The following is an 18490-nucleotide window of genomic DNA, read 5'->3' as shown; positions in this document are numbered from 1 at the left end:
AAAGTTTGAAGAGTAGCCCTTAAACACGGTTTTGGTTTAGGGCAGCACACTGTAGAGCAATTCCATAAAAGTTTTATTACCTGCTATTAAACCAGCGTTGACAACAGCTATTGAGTGTAATATATTATCTACACTAAAATGCTGGATTTCTCCAGAATTTAACGAAAGTAAACAAAGCGTTACGCTGAGAGGGGCAGACCATTTCAGGCTGGCTGAGAATGAGGCCACCGAAAGAAGCAGTCAGCTGAGGGTGACTGATGAGAAGGAAGATCTGCAGCCTCTGCTCTGAGTCACTGGGGGCCCTGCTGAGCCCCAGGAAACCAGTGGGAGATAACAGGCTTGCCTTGTGCACTGAAGAGTGGCAGGAAACCAAAACGTAAAAGGTTTTATCTCCACTAAAGCCTCCCATTTCCTATGTTAAAAGGTTTGCTCCCTAAAATAAATTACAATTTTAATGGTGCTCTGAATTTTTTTGCTTTCCCTGGCCCAGGAAAGGGAAAGTGGAGAGTTATCAGTACAGTTTGTTCCCTGCTAATTAGTTCTGAGGGCTCTGCCTTGCCTGTGGAGAAAAGGTTTAGGTTCTCCTTCTCATCCTTGCAGAAAATAGTGGTTTTGTACTGGAGGATTAATTTATTCCACTGCAGATCACAGCATACTCCAAGGAAAAAAAAAGAGCTCTACATTAGATGCTTGTGCTAAGTGTTATTGGCACACGACAGCAGACCCACAGGCTGGCAGCAGCCTCTCCTGCCAGCACGCGCGTGGCCCTTGCCTGCTTGGCTGCCTGTCCATGGTGGCTGCAGCAGTCACACTCCCAGGCACATGATGTGCAGGACTGAGATGAACTTCAGGTTGGATTATTTCACTCTTCAAGTGCAAGGCTCCATGGAAAGCATGGCTGCAACCAGAAACTCAGCCATGACAGCACTTCTCCTAAAAGCCTTTTGCTGAACTGTGCTACATCCACTGTTTTTTTCCAGCTAAAACAGAGCATTATTTAGTGATGGGCTTTTATGCCTCTCTCTGAGTTTTTTGTATTCTACCTTCTCCTGATGTTCAGAATTATGTTTATGCATATACTGTATTTGACAGACAGAAATTAGACATATGCATACACAGGCACAGTGAAGACACCAGTGTACGGACAGGCTGTGGAGTGAAATGAATCTGTTCAATGGGGTCCTGACATCCTCTCTTCTATCCTTCGTCTCTGCTGGCACTTTTTCCTTCAGTAGATATAAGATGCATCACTGTCCCATTTAGCCTTGTTATGTGACCACTAGACCACATGGGTTTTGACCTTTTCTTGGAAGAGAATCCCATATTAACATTTTTAAAAGAATCAATACCTATAAATGAGACCCATGAAATCATGATAATAAAAGAAAGAGAGGGAAGACAGACAAGAGAAACTTTTGCGATCTGCTCAGGCTGCATTACTTTCTGCGCAGTTATTCATCTCACACAGAGAAAGCTAAACACTAAGATCTACAAACCACTGATGTTAAGACGGTGTAGTTGTTTCACAAGCACTGACCTCTGCTAATTGCAGCAACCAATTTCACTTCTCACCAGTGGCTCCCTGGTCCATGAGTCAAGAGCGACTGTGTACAACACATATGCAGTACTGGATTGGATTTCAGCTCTGGTTTTAACTTCCAAGGATTTGGGGATCAAAAAATGCAGTCATAGTATGGACGTTCAATGTTTAACATGTTTCAGATTGATAAATATCTGGGCTATAACATCAGTGGCTGCTTGGCTGAAATTGCCTCAAAGCTTTGCTCAGAAGGCAAATGTCAAATCACAACTTTCATCACTGAACATTGCATGAGTATTTCTACTGACTATGCAAGGGGGTTTTGTCCCTTCGTCATCTTTTTTAGATAACTAAAACTGATTTCACAAACTCTTCACTCAGCAAACACTGAACTGAAGTTGCTCAAGACAAACTTAGGGCTGGCTTGATAGCCCTGGGCAGTAAAGCCTTCCTTTTGCCCACTAAAGCAGTAGTAATGCAAGCAACCCCACACTGCCTCTAGATTCTGGTAGACTTTAAACCACTTATGCTATTTCCAGAAAGCATCTCAGGAGCAGTCTTGCACTAAAACCTTGGCTCCAGACCTCCTGAATACAACAGAAATCAATAGGACTGTTTGTGGCTATTGGGACTCTTTTAGGGACTGGATGCATTCATGAATTGTTAAGGCTGAGAAATGAAACATGAGATCTCCGGATGCTGTACAGTAGCCACATAAAATATTGTCCATGTATTTCCTTAGTGCCAAGAATATCTTTTATATGTTAATAAAATTAATAGCAAGGCAGAAAGTATGAACATTCACTGAAGGAACTGAAGCTCTATGTCAAGAGGGAGGGATAACTGGTTCAGTTTTCTGTAAATGGAGAAGTAATTCTGTGTGGATAGACCATGAGAGGTTTCAGAGGTTTCTAGTGGGATTGATGTGGTGCCTGTAACTGGAAGGACTGTACTCAGTGACCCTTTCTGGGATGCCTGCCTTTCATAGACTCCTTGTGAAATCACGGCATAGTCATTGAAGTCATATCTAAGTCCACTAAACACATTCCTGTGCACCTCAGTTCCCAATTTAGAACAAAAAAAATACTGTCACACCTCAGAGCACAGAGCATTTCTGTGTACCTCACTTTTGTGCTTAGGGGGTGCTTCCCCAAAACAGAATCCAATTAAAAATTGTTATACACATATATGTTATTTTCTATCGCTTTTCCTGCTCACCCTTCTGCTGCTCCAATGGGTCCTAAGGCTGGTGGTTGCATTCTGGTGTTGGTGGGGGAGTTTCCAGCACCTGGAGTGCCTCTCTGGAGGAATATGATGTTCATGTTGATGGTTTCCTCTTCCTCTCTCCAAGACCCACCTGGGGTCATCCTTTGCTAATGCACTCTTGTACCTTTGTTCTTTCTTCACTGGTCTGCAGCTCCATCTTGTATCTAAATTTACTAGAAATGATGCCTTTTACATATGTTAGATACTACTTCTTGTTCTCTTTGTTACCCCGAAAACCTCCGGCTCTGTATTTCTTTAACTGACCATTAGGGAATTGTTTATAGCCAGAGGGTCTCCAGTGACAGCCCATACCCCATCTCTTATCACCCCTTGCCTGTGCTCCTCTACACTGCATCCTGTGTCCCTACTTCTCAAGACCTCTGCTGTCACACCAGGTCTGTATTTTTCTGCACTACATCCTAGTGCTGGACTGGTAGATATCTCATTCAGTGCAGAATAACTGCTTGTTACTGCCTGGTATCCACCTAAAGCTAGGGCTGTGTCACACAGAGTAAAAGATATTAGCCATAGACACCCAAACAATTAGAGAACTTGCTGTCACAGCTAAACCAAGGTAACCAGAGCTGCAGGCAGGTCAGGGACAGTTCAGGCAGGGCAAGCTTGACCAGCCTCAGGCATGATGCCTTGTAGACTAGTATCAAAGCTTATGGCCTGTTACTAGTAATAGCAATACTGTAGTACAGGGCTACATGGTTACACAGTCCCCTGATGTCCCAGTGCTGTGGTCTGGGGATGTGCTGCCTGTGTCAATGAAAGCAGAGCAAGAGCAAAAGCAACAGCAGAAGCAGATGTGATTTTTTTTTTTTCCTGTTAAGACAATGTGTGATCAACATTATGCTCAGAAGCTGCCTCTGCTGTAAATATTGATGACCAAAATGATGCTGGGAAAAAGAATCATGTGAAGGCTCTGGAATGACTCCACAAAACCTGTAGGCAAATGCCTCCATAACCTAGAGGGAGCAGATAACTTGGAAAAAACACCTTAAATACCACAGCCTACAAAGTCCTGAGGCACCAGACCTTCAGCTTACAGGAGTTTGCTCTGCAGCCTCTCCTCCCATGTTTATAAGTCATGATTTCCAGCTTTGCTAGGTCAGTCGTGAAAACAAAAAATGCTATAAAACTGGAGGAAGATTAGGAAAATGGTCCCTTCAACACATAGCTCTGAGGAGCCTAAAGCCATGGTTTATCTCCCACACCCACACTTTACGTAAAATGTGTCTGGCTTAAGGAATTACTTTCACCAGCCTCCCCCAGGGCTGTGAGAGCACCCTGTGCTCGGTGCTGTGATGGTGGTAGACAGGCGCTGGCACGCAGGAGGCTTTGTGTGGCAGCAGAAGGTGACTGGCAGAGCTGGAAGCTCTCCTTCACGCTGGTGGGAAGGTTTCTGAGTAACAAGGAGTTCTGTGCTATAGGCTGGGGGCAGCCTCTTGTAATACTGGGTATTATACATTTACATCACAAAAATAAGGGAATATAATAGCTGAATACATGATATCCTGGTTTTTATAGGAAGGAAAACCACAGCTATGTTGTGCAGCCAAACATGTTCTGCAGCCAGACCAAAAATGTGAAGATTGCCTCTCCGAGCCAGCTATTGTGTTTTAAAGCAAGGGGACAAAGATTTACAATCCCCACCCTGATCTGTGAAAGCTTGTCTTCCTACAGTTCAGTGTCAGATGAAATGCAACACTTCCATAACTGGTGTTTCTCCATAGACCATGAGAAACATCTGAAACCAAGTACTTGTCACTGTAATGTTTGCCATACCCTACCTTTGACTCATCCAAGACAGATCTGTATCTCCCACCACAGTAGTCATAGCTATCAGCAGAGACATTTTTTAAGTTCCTCTCATTGTATTATTTGTCAGACACAACCATTAAGGGATCATTAGCAGATAAATGCTACTCAAAATCATGTTCTGACGCCATTAGGAGGGCTTACTTCAACTTTTACCTATACCCTCGTATTTTTGTTTACCTGAGCAACTGTTCCATACAGACCTTATTCCATTCCCTTTAAACTTAAAGCTAAGTTATTCTTATAAGTTAAAGGGAGGAAAATCAGCCCAGAATAGGTCTTATAAAAACCTGAGCAGAGAGCTGAGAAAAGGACTGGCAGAGAGAGCTCATATGAGCAATCTGCAAATTCCCTTCTGTAATTATTTTGGTATTAGTCTGCTTCTTGTTCACATAGTCAGCATGTAGCACTTTGGAATGATAACAGGTCATTTTTACCCACTCTATATTGGGTTTGATATTGGGTTTGAGCAACCCCTTGTTTCTCAAAGTGAAGCATATAAATCTGTGTGGGATTTCAGGTCAAGGTAGGCTGAGCTGTGTCATACTGCCAATAAAAGTAAGCTGTAGTATGCCCAGGACTAGCTCTCATTAGTTCTTTGATCCAGTAACCATGTAGTTGTGTGGATCCAGGGCTGGCAGAAGGTGGAGTTGGGAATACATGGGCAAGGGGTAAGGGCAGGGAGGAACCACCTCCCCTGGCAGCACCATGGACCCAGGGTGAAGAGCTGCACCCTACGGGCAGGTCTGCCCTGGGGTTTCAGTGCTGTGCCAGGGACCTGTGCTGGCTTCAAGCACCACGCTTCAGAGCAGCTCGCGTGTATCTCCTTAGCAATAGAGCAGAGCCTTGGTGCACATGTACCCTTAGTCCCTGTTAACTGCCCCTATAAGCATCAAATTCCCCATCATGCAACTGCTAACAGTTATCCTCACTGATCACAGATGTCAGTCAGGTTTGAAGCAGTAAAGCTGCATTGGCATCTGAAGATTTAGTTAAGCCTGCCCACTACTGCCTAAGTCCCACCTGGATTCACAAACTAGGTGATTCTCTGCCTACACTGGCAGAGTGGCACAAACTAAGAAGCATTTTCAGAATATGCTACCTATGCTGTTAAGTGTCCTCTATTCTGTGTGTAACAATCAGATATTCACTGGCCGTAGAGAAGCACCAGGCCAGGGCACTGCTACACAGCCGTGGAGACCCGTGCTCTAGGCTCCACTTCCACAAATCCTGGAGTTACTTCTGCCTCTGCCTCTACACTTATTTAAGTGTTCCCATGCACAGCTTCAACCTCACAACACACACAATTGCTTGTTCTGTGCTTTGTAGCAACATGTGCTTACACATCTGTAGGTCCTATTGCCTAGAGCTAAGTCCAGAGAGCAGATGGTCTCCAGCTGTATCATTGTGTGCTCTTGTTTCATCCATCTTTCCTGAGCTGAACCGTGCCTGTTCGAGTAGGGTGTCTCAGGGTAGGCAGGAGGCTGGCAGGGAAACTCTGAGCAACAGAGCAGAAAAGCAGCACTGTCAATGTAGGACGCAGCGTTTTCCCACCGAGAACTGCTGCACCAGTCCTAAGCATGGAGTTAGACATAGCATGCCCCTAAAGGGGTGGGTTTGGTTATGGTTTTGAAGATGAGCCATTCTGGCCACTGCGCTATATAAGAAACGTTTTTGTTCTGATAGAGTGCAGTGTGTTCTTTGCTTGTAGTTGAAGAAAGAACGAACTGCCATTACAATGCTCTGGCAGCATGTCAAGTGCACACTTGGAATTTCACCCACTCTCAGACAAGACCTGAAACAGAAAGAAGCCACATCATCTCTGGCTTTGACATGGCATCACAGCGAACACAGCTTGGGACCCTCCATGGTTCAGGAGATATTTTTGGATTGCTCCTGACTGGCTGCTCTTATGACCTGCAGTCATTGTGCATCCTACAGCCAGAGTCTTTACAGCTTCTTCTGTGTGCGAGGAACTTCCAGTTTCTAAGGGGATATGCCACTGTCAGAGCCTTACCCTGACCCTGAGGTTTTGCAATGCTCAGTGGCTCATACATATTCCAGGCAAAAAAACCTCCAACCCTTTGTCCTTGGTTCAGTAAGTTTAGTCATTCCTGTGTGTACAGCTTCAGTAACAGAAGTGCTTTATTACAATAATAGTCAGAATTTGAGGAATTTTTCTTAGTAGTAGTAGTACAGAATGTGTATTAATAGAAGAATTTGTAGAGGAAAGTGCAGTTTCAGTTAGCAATAACCATGTTTGCAATTTATTTGTTTAAAATGCATTGAAAAACTGGAATTGGTTTGCCTGTTGATGTTCCCAGACGTGTTAAGATCGCACTGAAGGAAGACAGAGAAGGAAGCACAGAGCATCACAAAGTTATAACTTTACTAAAACTGTGCATTACAAACCTGGAAAATGATATTTGGATTGTAACTTGAAATGAATTAACTTGAATTATCCTTAAAACATCCAAATATCCTTACCTCTGCCCTGCAGAGATGAAATCCCAGGGTCATCCCATTTGTCATGAGAGGGTGCTGGCATCAGCACATTAAGCATAGAGAGGGAGGAAAAAGGAGAGTTAAAGAAATTATGACTCTGAAGAAGCAACCGATTTTTTTCCCTCTTTCTGTCTGCCCTGGGCACAAGCACCTACCTGAAGCCCCGAGGCACTTCTGTGAGACTGAGTTTTGCACAGCCACGTTCTTTGGATGGGAATGACTGGCTTACATTTCTTTCCCTAAAAAGTGAGCCCGAAAGAAGCCATTGTGTGTATCTTTTGCCCAGTGACCCAGTGGAGGGAGGCTTGGTTTCAGTTCCTTGCACTACCTAAGGTGAATTAAAGTAATTTTTCTTTTTCTTCCCCAGAAAATGCCTTCAGCACAGGGCAACTCAGGGAAGGGCTGAGGAGCAAAGGAGAAGCAATATGTTCTGGTGCCCCTGAGGCCAGACCATTACAGCCACAGCAGTAAGAAGCAGCATCACGTCTGCAGGATTTGGACATGGTGTTGTCAGCGTGTGTCAGATGCTGAGTGCACCCCCAAAAGCAAGCCTCCAAGATGACTTTGCTGGAATGTACTTAACTTGTGCTTAGCTGCAGCTCCTCATACATCTGCTTCTGCTCATGCAGCTGCTGGTTTCCACTGTCCCCAGTGTGGATACAACTATTTGGGCAGAAACATAGCTCAGTTGAAAAAAATAACCATTTTCTGTTACGTCTTATTTTCAGCCAAGATCAGTTCCCTGTTGATCACCTGGACTTCCAAGTGTGATGTCCAGACTTGGCAGTGAAGAGTGGGAATCACAGGAGAAGGAAGGAAAGAGTAGCATCATCTGGTGTTCTGCATTTTCCTGCGAAAGCGTGGAGACCAAGGGATGGATTCATTTGACCCAAGGGGTCACCTAGATTCCCTTTAGAGCAGATGGAAGGACACAAGCAGCTGCACCATGTGACCCATTTCATCCTAAAGCAGTAAGGACACATTGTGCCCCACATGTGCACATTGTCCATAAAGAGAATTGGAAGTGGCAAGTGCACATGCAGAGATGTAAAAGCAGATGAGGCCAGTCGCAATCCTACAGCCTCTCAGGACCTGAAGGCAGTACTGGAAGGGCTCTTGGGACCACAGATATGTAAGGTCCACCTAATTGCTCTGAGGTGCCAAAGTAATTTTGAATGTTAGCCTTATTTTTTTCTTGACAGAATAGATTAAAAGGATTTTCATGCACCACGACAGGCTGGGGGCCAGCTGGCTGGGAAGCAACTTTGCAGAGAAAGTCTTGGGAGTGTGGACAAGAGGTTGACCATGAGCCAGCAGTGTGCCCTTGCGGCAAGGAAGCCAATGTATCCTGGGCTGTATTAGGCTTAGTGTTGCCAGCAGGTTGAGGGAGGCAATCCTTCCCCTCCACTCAGCACTGGTGAGGCCCATCTGGAGCACTGTGCCCAGTTCTGGGCTTCCCAGTACAAGAGAGACAAGGACTTACTGGAGCAAGCCCAGTGAAGGGTCACAAAGATGATTAAGGGACTGGAACATCTGTCATATGAGGAGAGGCTGAGAGAGCTGGGGATGGTCAGGCTGGAGAAGAGAAGGCTCCGGGGGATCTCATCAGTGTGTGTAAATACCTGATGCGGAGTGGGTGTGAAGAAGAGGAGCCAGACTCTTCTCAGTGGTGCCCAGTGCAGGGACAAGAGGCAATGGGGGCACACTGAAATAAAGGACATTCCATTTCAACATAAGAAAAAAATATTTTTACTGTTCAGTTGGTCAAACAGTGGAGCAGGTAGCCCAGAGAGATTGTGGAGTCTCCATCCTTGGAGATATTCAAAACCTGACTGGACACAGCCCTGAGCAACCTGCTGTAACTGACCCTGCTCTGAGCAGGAAGCTGGACTAGATGATATCCAGAGGTGTCTGCCACCCTCAAGTACTCTCTGATTCTGTGATTTTTTAAAGACCTGATTTTAAGATATTTTCCCTTCACATTGTCATTGTTGGGAAGCATTAAGCTTTTGTGGATGTCTCAGTGATACATCAGTAACAGTCAACAGGTTCACTTCAGTTAGCTCAACTTTCAATTTTCTGGGCTCAGAATAGGTCATTTGGGGTATGTGTTTCATTCTTACCCTTATCGTGCTGATGAGCAGCTTTATCTCATTTTAATGTATTTGTCTAGAAATATCTTTGGGCCTTAAAAGTTAGCAAAGTGTTCATAAAAAAACACTGAACAACATCCCTTGCTATTTTTAATGTTTTGCTGTTATGGAGTCTGGTGGTAAAACCACACAAATTTTTTCAACTTTTAAGGAGACATTCAGAACAGACCAAAGCAGTCAGAGCACACTGGCCAGCAAAACCATGTTTTCATTGCCAGAGCAGCACAAAACCAGCCAAGCCTTACTTGTCTTTAGTTCCCAAATGTCTCATTTCCTTAGCACACTCTGTTATAAAGACCAGTATTTTGTGAGGGGCAGAATAGTTCTAGTTCCTTCTGTTCTTGTGTCCCTGATTCATTACAGAAAATGCAAGCATTACAGGTCAATGGTAACAGTCAGACAGGAGAAAACTCCCAGCTGTCAACCACAATGTCATATAAGATAATCAATAAAACAGTAATTGTTTAAGGTATTTACAATGTAATGTTTTTCTAAACCTAGTTGACACATAAGATTACTCTGACTTTAATATCCAGCTAAAGTTTGGATGATCTGTGTTTTTACACTATCGATCAGACTCATTTGAGACACATTCAAGACAAGGAAAGGACATGTGATGAAGCTCCTAAAGGCTCTAGAGTTGACATGAAAAATGGATGAACAGACCCACATGGCAGTTCTTAGAAAGCTGAAGAAGTAAGAGCTGGCAGACCATGTGCTCTATTTTCCAAACATGAAGTCCTTCAAGTATCAAACTTAGGATGTGACAGTCTGAATGGACAGACAGCTAGATGGGTAAAAAACTGATTGGGTGGTCAGGCTCAGAGGGCAGTGGTTAATGGGCCATAATCCACCTGGATGCTGCAGAAGTAGAGTGCAGGGGTCTGCCCTGGGACCTGTCCACTTAAACATCTCTGCTGATGACCTGGAGGAGGTGGTGGAGTCTGCTCTCATCAAGTTTCCATACAACACCAAACTGGGGACAGGAATCAGGCAATATGCTCGAGGACTGTGCTGCCATTCAGAGGCACCTAGTTAGGCTGGAGGAATGGGCCAAAAGGACAAATTCAGAAAAATCCTGTACCTGGGGAGGAATAGTAGATTAATGAGATAACAGGATGGATGGGACCTCAGTAGAGTTCTAGTCTAGCCTCCTGCTGGGGAGGGGACTTGAGGGGGTATGGACATCAGTGTCCAGGTAACGTGACCTGGTGGGGTGGGCTGGGATGGGAGGCTCTTCAGTTTGACACAACACATGTTTGAGAAATCACTCACCTTTTATGAGGTTCAAGTTCTAAAGTGCAAACTGTGGCGAAATTTTAGCCTACAGGATTACTGCAAAAGACTACTTGGCAGGGTTTATTGCATTTAATAGTTTGCTATAGGACTAGCTCCTGGCTTTGGTGTAAAACGACTATTTGAAACATTGTAGAACAGTAGGGGTTTAGTGGTAGTGTTTTTAAGAGTGCACTCTAAATAATCTGTCGGCATTATTCCATGCCGACTCCTGATATTAAGTTGGGAAGCACCTCAGAAAGGCATTTCCAGGGCTGCAGAAGCAGGTAGCTGCTTGGCACAGGGCATGGGCTCTGCCAGGCATGGGCTGGCACAACATGGGGCTGGGAGCTCAGGGAGCTTAGGGTGGTGGCAGGCTGCTTGCAGGGACGGGGGTGCTGCCAGCCCAAACCCAGGCTGGCTTTTCATCAGATCGCAGGCTGGCAGTGGAGGTGGCAGAAGTGGCAGCCCTGGGGTCCCCAAAGGGAGAAGTGGGGAGAGGGAAAGGATGTAGGTAGGGAGCAGGGGCTTGGAGGGTGCAGAGCTGGAGGATGGCCAGGAGAGCTCAGTGAGCATCTGCATTTCCAGAGCCCTGTGGAAGTTTGTCAGCACAGCATGAGCACAGAGGCTGTGTCACTGTCTGTGTCCCTGTGATCTGGTGGGGACCAAGGAGCACTGCAGGGCTCTCCAGCAACCACGGGCAGCTCTGCAGGCGGCTTCCTGCCTCCGGGTGGGTACCGCTGCCCCGAGTCCCACAGTACCACTGGGATCCAGGCCTGTCTCGCACTCTCCATGGACCCAAAGGGTGCAAACTGTCTGTACTGTAACTTTAACCTCCACAGGGACTCACTGTAAGTTGATAGACTTGGACTGATCTCAGAGTTTCTGTCTCAAATGAATGTGGCTTTATCCACATCCCTGTTTCTCATTGATTTGGTAGCTTATAAATGCCTTTGCCATGCTGCCCTACTGGTTGCATTTGTGCTGGTGAAGGATCACTTGGTTATTTCCCCTCTGATGGCTGGTAGGTGGTACTCAGCATTGTTGCTCGCGTGCTGCAGCATCTCTGGCTCAGGGCAGAGCCTCAGCCACCTTTCTGGGCTGAATTTGTAGTGGATCCATCAAATCCAAAGCAGATAGCACAATGTATGTTTGGATAAAACCTAAATGCCCCTGTTTGTTACAGCGTAAGTTGAGAGTAGCATCCACGTTGACTCCAAGGATAGCAGGAGAGATTGAAAAGTCCTCAAAATATAAATGTTTCCAGTGACAGCTGTCAATGATTTATAAACCATTCTCCATCCACACTGACAACTAGCACATGGATAATAAAGAATACACTTAAGACAAAACATTTTGTACAGTTACTGTTTCCTCAGATGGCCATATTATGTTACTCAGAAATGTAGTCTATTCTGTTGCTTAACTCTGTTCTGCTGAATGAAAATGAGTACTTTTGTCACCAGTTCGCTAAACTAATGCAGGGCTTGGAAAGCACATTTCCTGAGCTAATGGCAGGAACAAATAGCCACAAAAGAGTGAACTATTTACACGTTTCTCCTTTGGGATACAAAGTTCAGAATAATTACCACAAACACAAAAGATGCTGTACTAGAGTTTTAATTAAAAACAAAAACAAAATAAAATACACACAATAATTTTGAGTTTGGGAAACAGAAACAAGTCCCATTCTTTTTTGCCACACAGGCTAATAACTGGTTTTAATGTGATGCATTTGTATCACTAAAGTCATTTATCTCAACCTTTTTTAAGTAAAGAACTTAAACTTTGAGGGAAAAATTCCACAGACCATTTTGTATGGTCTTCCAAGTATTGGTTAGCAATTTAAAGGGAGGGAAATAAACAAATGAAGTACTTCACATTTAGATAAACAAAACAATAATATTCTGCAAAAATTATAATTTTAAAGCTACATTAAAAATATTATTTAAGCTTGGGGTGTGGGCAGAACACATCCTGGCCAGCTGCATGGATTTGCAGCTGCAAAGAGTTTTTAAATCAGTTTACTGTAGTTTGAGAGCATGTTTTGCAGTCATGTTAGGGTGAAGGATCACTGGCAAGCCCTGGCGTACATGCTGAGTAACCCTGATTTTGGACAGGAAGTGCAGTGGACTCTTTTGCCATTGGAAACCCCAGGAGGACTGTGTCTGCCCACCCAGATGCACCTTAGGGCACTGGCCACACCAAGCACTGTTGGTAATGTGTATCACATTGGCATCCACCATGTACAATCAACTGAAGAGATGCTTTGATCTTCTTATTCCTTAAAACACTCTGACAAGTGGAAAGAAGACATTTCAGTCAGGCTGTAAAAGACTCTTATGTTTCTTCTGACACATACCCCCACACAGCCACCCTGCCACTCAGTCACTGAAAAAAATCCATTAAATGCAAAGACGTATGAGAAAGGGCCATCAAAGAAGAGCCCTAAAGGGTAGGTAGGTATTTTACTGACAAAAAGTCAAGTAAACTTCAAACGTGCATAGAGTTATTATACAGCTTTACACATGGATGAGGCAAAATCCTCCAAATGATCCCTTGGGAAGTCAGCTCCTCTCTCCCAGAACAAGCCCAGCTGTTGACAGCCAAGGCAGCATGTGAGGTTTCTTTATGTTATATGAAAAAGGAGAAATGTAGCCTGGCAGGGGAAAAAAACAAACAAACCAACCAAAAAACAAAAAGAGAAACAAAAAACTAAAAACACCAAAATCCAAGGAAGAGAAGGTGGTGGTGGAGAAGGAAGAGAAGACCATGGTCCTGACCGTGCAAGGTAAAAGCAGAGGAGAGGGTCACTGCCCCTTCCTTCCTTCCTTTCTTTCTGCCTGTTCTGTCGTGCTGTCTTGCCCCAGGACTGTCTGGTCTGCTCTTCACAGCATGAGGTCTGCTAATTTTTTTTCTTCATAATACACACAAAAATTTAGTCTGGGAAGCCTGGCCGCACAGCTGATGCTATCTGTGGGGTTGGAGAGGGGGGAGACGCCCCAACCCTGTCTAAAGAGGGAAGTATGTATGTGAATGACCATGGCATGAGGGTGGACCAGGGCTAGTGGCCAAGGCTAAAGCTCTCCTACTTCCTCCCTCCTTGGAAAGTTCTTAAAAATGGCTAGTTTAGTTTTTTCCTCAGTTCTGCTACCTTCCCAACAAGTATCTCCTCTCCCACTGTGCAGGGGGAGCACAGGAAAGCACTGGGTGCACTGGGTTCGTACTGGGGAGCTGCAGGGAGCTGGTAGGGCTGCAAGAGTGCTGCTGTTTGGGCTTTTGGCTGGAGGCAGAGAGGGCAACATCTGTGATGCATGTAACAGCTCTGACCCTGTAACAGGGTTCAAGGAAATCTGTCCACCATGGCATATCTGGCCTGCATCATTTCACATGGACACTGAGACAAGCCTATCTTCAGCCAGTTTCTAATGTATCCAGGCTGAGGAGTACAACCACCACCTCTGCATGGCAATTTTATGATACGTATCCTATTTATGGTGATATTTCCAGCTGAGATCATGAACTGCAAATGGTATTTTGATTACTGGACTAGCCAAATCTGTAATTTTTTTGCCTTCATCTTGGATTAAAATTCCTGGATGTGGTGACCCAGGTCTAACAACAGATATTTGTGAAACTCTAAAACACTTCTGCTTAAATCTATGGGCAAGGGCATGGCCAGACCAAGAAAGCATCTGGGTTGGCTGGTAGCTAAGCAGCAGGTCTGGTGGGGACAGTAACAACAATCGGACAAGGGTTCATTCATGGCTTCATCCTGATATGGAGGACAGAGTATACAGAAAGGAGGTTTGGATGTTTTAGAAAGGGAGAAGGATCTGAGAGACCCCATGATTTGAAGGAAATGCCTTACATGTAACAAGGGGTCTCTGGCAGAAAGGCAAAACCCTGAAGCATAGTCAGGAGTGGGGAAGCATGGAGACATGGGAAGGTGTATTTTATTATTTTCTCTGGAGCTATGATTTGTTTGGGTTGCATAAAGAAAGGAATCATTAATTTATGAGAAATGTTAACATAGTTTGTGTGGCTATGAGACATCATGTAATCGTCTAATTGAAAACTAGATTTTCTGCTTGGATGGAGGACTGGAACTGTATGAAAAGGTCAGTTACAACTGCCCTAAAGTTTTGCCAAAAAGAGGACAAACCAGTTGGCTCAAACCAATTACCTCCTACATAAATTCCACTGATGTAAAGAACTAGGCTTTTTCTCTTGGTAGGGACATCGGGGCTGTGGCACTTACTTAAAAAAAAAAGTCTCTCCATTAAAAATGTAAAAGGAACTAATTGTATCTTAAGAGACTGAGCATTTAGCAAGCTACAGGAAATGAAGAGTTAATACATAACAGACTTCAGTAGTTACCAGGCTCATTATATTGGAGTAAGATTAAACTCTCCATGGCATTGGTATTCTGAATAAATGGTAGCAAATCAATTTGACTAAAAGTATGACAAGGTCCTTTTATTTCCTAATCTGAGCTATACTGTCTACCTAATAGTTAAGTAACTAAGATATAAATCTTCTTATGAAACTTCAGTGAAACAAGGAAGATATTCAATGACTTTTACTGAGAAGACTTGGTTGCATTTCCTTTTACAGACATGTCACCTCATTAATATTTAAACAATCTCCATAGAAAGGCTAAAGAAAATAGAATGAAAGCTTTCAGTATAATTGTGATGAGGGGGGAAGATCCATTGAGAACTGGTAAATCAGGAAAAAGGAAAAGCAATTACAGTGTATTGAGCACCTTATTCCTACCCAATTGACTCAAACATTGACAGCATGCCAGAAGCAAAGAAAATCCAGTAACTCTGTCATAGCACTGATATTTTCTTTGGGATCATTAAAAAGTACATAATAGGGCATTTGTCAGCTAGGAGCAAGTCTTTCAGCAAGAATTATTGATTTTAATTATCGTATGGTAGAGCTTTTAACATATAACATAATCTGCATTTCAGATTTTGAGCATATCCCAGGCTAATTCTCTTGGCAAAGTACTTCTCTACTGCCACAGGTCATCACGAGGGAGGAACCAGCCTCAGGTTCTCTCCCTGTTCTGCTTCCAGGAGGTTTGGCTAGTGTCTCCAAACAATCCCTATTAGCATCATGGCTATAATCAAGCTCTTTCAGCACAGTGTAATTCAGCCCATTAGTAATTACAATTCAACACAAACATGTCCTCAAGACGACTACCTTTCCTATAAATCTTTTGGTTAAAATCAGTTTTCAAACATATTTTCTTGGTGCTGGCATATGATCTGTATTGTTTGAGTACTTGGAGAAAAACTCAGGCTCTGGCAGGCTAACTTCTGCTGGAAAGTTGTCTTCCTCAAAGCCTCCTCACACCCCTGTTTTCTGTCAAATGCCCTATAACCTATTAAATCTTTCATGCTGCAACCCGTTAGCTGATTATAAAATGTATGTTTCTCTCAATTTTCCCATATTTACAGAATGTTTTGTAGTTCTAAAGTGGCTTATCTCATCTTGAACACAATCTTTGCTTGATTGCAGGAAAGGAAATGGCTGATTAGCTGTTTTCTTCCTAACAAAATACAAATGTTGATAAATGGTAATTGAAGTTGTGATTACTGAAGAAAGGATAATATACTGGAAGCCTGAATGTTGCTTTCAATAGAAATGCAGAAGGAAGTAAATCTGCTAGAATAGAAGCTCCTTTTCTTATAAATCACATACTCTAATATTTAGTGTTGTTTTTATATTTCTCTTCATTAGATGCATGCTAAGAGTGCTTACCTGTAACAACTTAAATAATTAATTGCTGCAATCATTGTACCAGACATTTCAAAACTTACAATGAATTCGTTTAAGGTACCAAAAAATGATATAACCACAGAAGATTTCTTCCATTCTCCCTCTTTGCAGTGAACTAGCAGTATTGTCCTGTGTTTACTATCACCAATAAGAAAAAGGTTTTCTTTTACTTTTGCACTGCACCAAATTTCTCTGAAAATATCATACAACTCATCCTCTGATTTTATTAGTGAATTTGGGGGTGAAAAAATCTCTGGGTAGGTCAGAAGAAAAGCGGCATCCTATCTTTCAGGTTTTATCACTGGGAGCTCATTTTTTACTGCTGTTGAAACATTATTTATAAATAAACATTTAACTTCTCCATATTTGAGTTACCTTCTTCCTTCTGACCTGAACTGTCATGAGCTGCAACTTCCAGTTGGTAGAATGTATGCCATCTCTCTTCGCTTGTTTCCATAAAGAATAATTTCATTGACTCCAGTCAGACAAACCAAATAAACTAAACTAAAAAAAAAAAAAAATCCATTACAGAAGCTATAATGGCCTGATACGAATCTGTTCCATCTCATTTTGTCATCATTCTTATTGTGGGTCCTTCCCAGGATAGCTCTGCTCATATTTGTCTTCTCTCTGTGCCCTTGCCTGCAGCTCAGGACCCTGCCAAGGCAGAAGTGGGAGCATCACTTCAACAGTGATGCTGTGTGTGAGTCCCCCTCCTTGCAGGGGCTCCCAAGAGCCTGCCTGCAGAGGAGGATTGTCACAGGGAGGGTCAAGGTTAAGTTTTAGGACCATATACATGGTGATCACTCCCTTTCCTGTCCTATCTATGTCTTTCTCTTTTCTCTGTTCTCTCCTTCTTCCTAAAATAAAGGCACCACTACCCCTTTCCACATCCATGCAGAAGCATTAAACTACAGCTTTTTGCCCTGATTAGCTGGGGGAGCTGCTGGATAATGCATATTCTCAGTTCCTAAGTAGTTCAGGCTCAAACCTTCATTGGTTTTATACCTCTCAGGAGATGAACTATTCTGTTAATTGTTTAATGGCTAGAGAACTGTTAATATTTTTGTAGCTGATGTAGGCTGTGGCTGTCTGGGAAGGTGGCATGTCCTGTAAAGTTACAGGACAGATGGGAACCATAACACTACATATTAATGTCTAATGAAATTCTAAATATTTCCATAACTCTGCAAACTTGTATGTGTTGAGGTTTGTTTTATAATGCTTTGTGGGTTTCATTCTGTGCCTTCCCCTTCATTTTACCAGTTCTTCTTCCGCAAAACACTCTATTTCTATACTGGTTCTGGTATCATATACTCATTTTGCACAAGAACTAATTTTCTTGCATGAACCACTTCCTCCTGCCTTTCTTTTAATTTAAAGAAGCCATTCTTCAGCTAAACCATGTGAGAGTCAGAAAACAGAAGACAGAGAATTCAATCCTTGGCCAGAAGTAGACAACACAAGGAAAGGCTTTGGAAAGAACAGTGTCAAGTATTGTCTTGTAAGCCTTAGGCTGCCTTACTTTTTAGTTCTTTTTTTTTTTTCTTTTTTGTCAGAAGGAGCTTTCTTATTAGACACTAACAAAATCCAAACATCCAAGACTGGAAAATAATAATTTATTGCAAGTTTCAATCAAGTTAGGAAAGTTATAAACTCCTTCAAAGTAACTGAGGGGTAAAAATGGAAATGCCAGACCTATTTTATAGTAAGACTTCCAGATGCTTTGATAGATCTATTATAAATTCTACTTATATTATTCTAAGCAAAGATTGCTATCCAGTTGCTGTTCCTTGGCTACATTATTTCCTTCCTTATCTCACTGATTCTTTTCATAGCATACAGTAAGGAATTTATTAGTAATGTATCAGATTTCCCGGTAAGATATGGTCCAACAAATGCTGTTATTACGTTTTTCTCTTTTTTCCGTATAACCTTTTTCCTTTATCACTTTGGCAGTCTTTGCTATATGGGTGCCTTCACTGGAGCAGTGCTGACTTCAGTTATTTGGAATAGCATATATTATGGAAAAATTAGATTGGAATAGTTTGGTATTTCATTACAGTGTAACTGTCTGGGGCAAAACCTTTTTGTGGTGCATCCTATTTGTTTTTCATTTCCTTAGAGTCATTTA

General features: G+C 43.0%; 1 long non-coding RNA gene across 4 annotated transcripts in view; it reads right to left on the bottom strand.

Moving 5' to 3' along the window:
• Positions 1–12227: 12227 nt before the first annotated feature.
• Positions 12228–18490, bottom strand: part of LOC148057258 (uncharacterized) — a 31760-nt gene continuing 25497 nt past the window's right edge. For 2 of the 4 annotated variants that reach the window (XR_015702441.1, XR_015702438.1), the window contains one exon: positions 15903–16860. This is a non-coding gene — a long non-coding RNA (uncharacterized LOC148057258). Of the gene's footprint in view, positions 12859–15902; positions 16861–18490 lie in introns of those variants that run through there. The other 2 variants (XR_015702439.1, XR_015702444.1) reach the window with 2 other exon arrangements.

The sequence above is a fragment of the Nipponia nippon genome, unplaced genomic scaffold (genome assembly GCF_047370975.1).
Source record: "Nipponia nippon isolate SJK-2023a ecotype South Korea unplaced genomic scaffold, ASM4737097v1 scaffold_1, whole genome shotgun sequence".
Lineage (NCBI taxonomy): Eukaryota > Metazoa > Chordata > Aves > Pelecaniformes > Threskiornithidae > Nipponia > Nipponia nippon.
The sequence above is the reverse complement of the archived record's forward strand: the minus strand, read 5'-3'. Positions and strand labels throughout refer to the sequence as shown.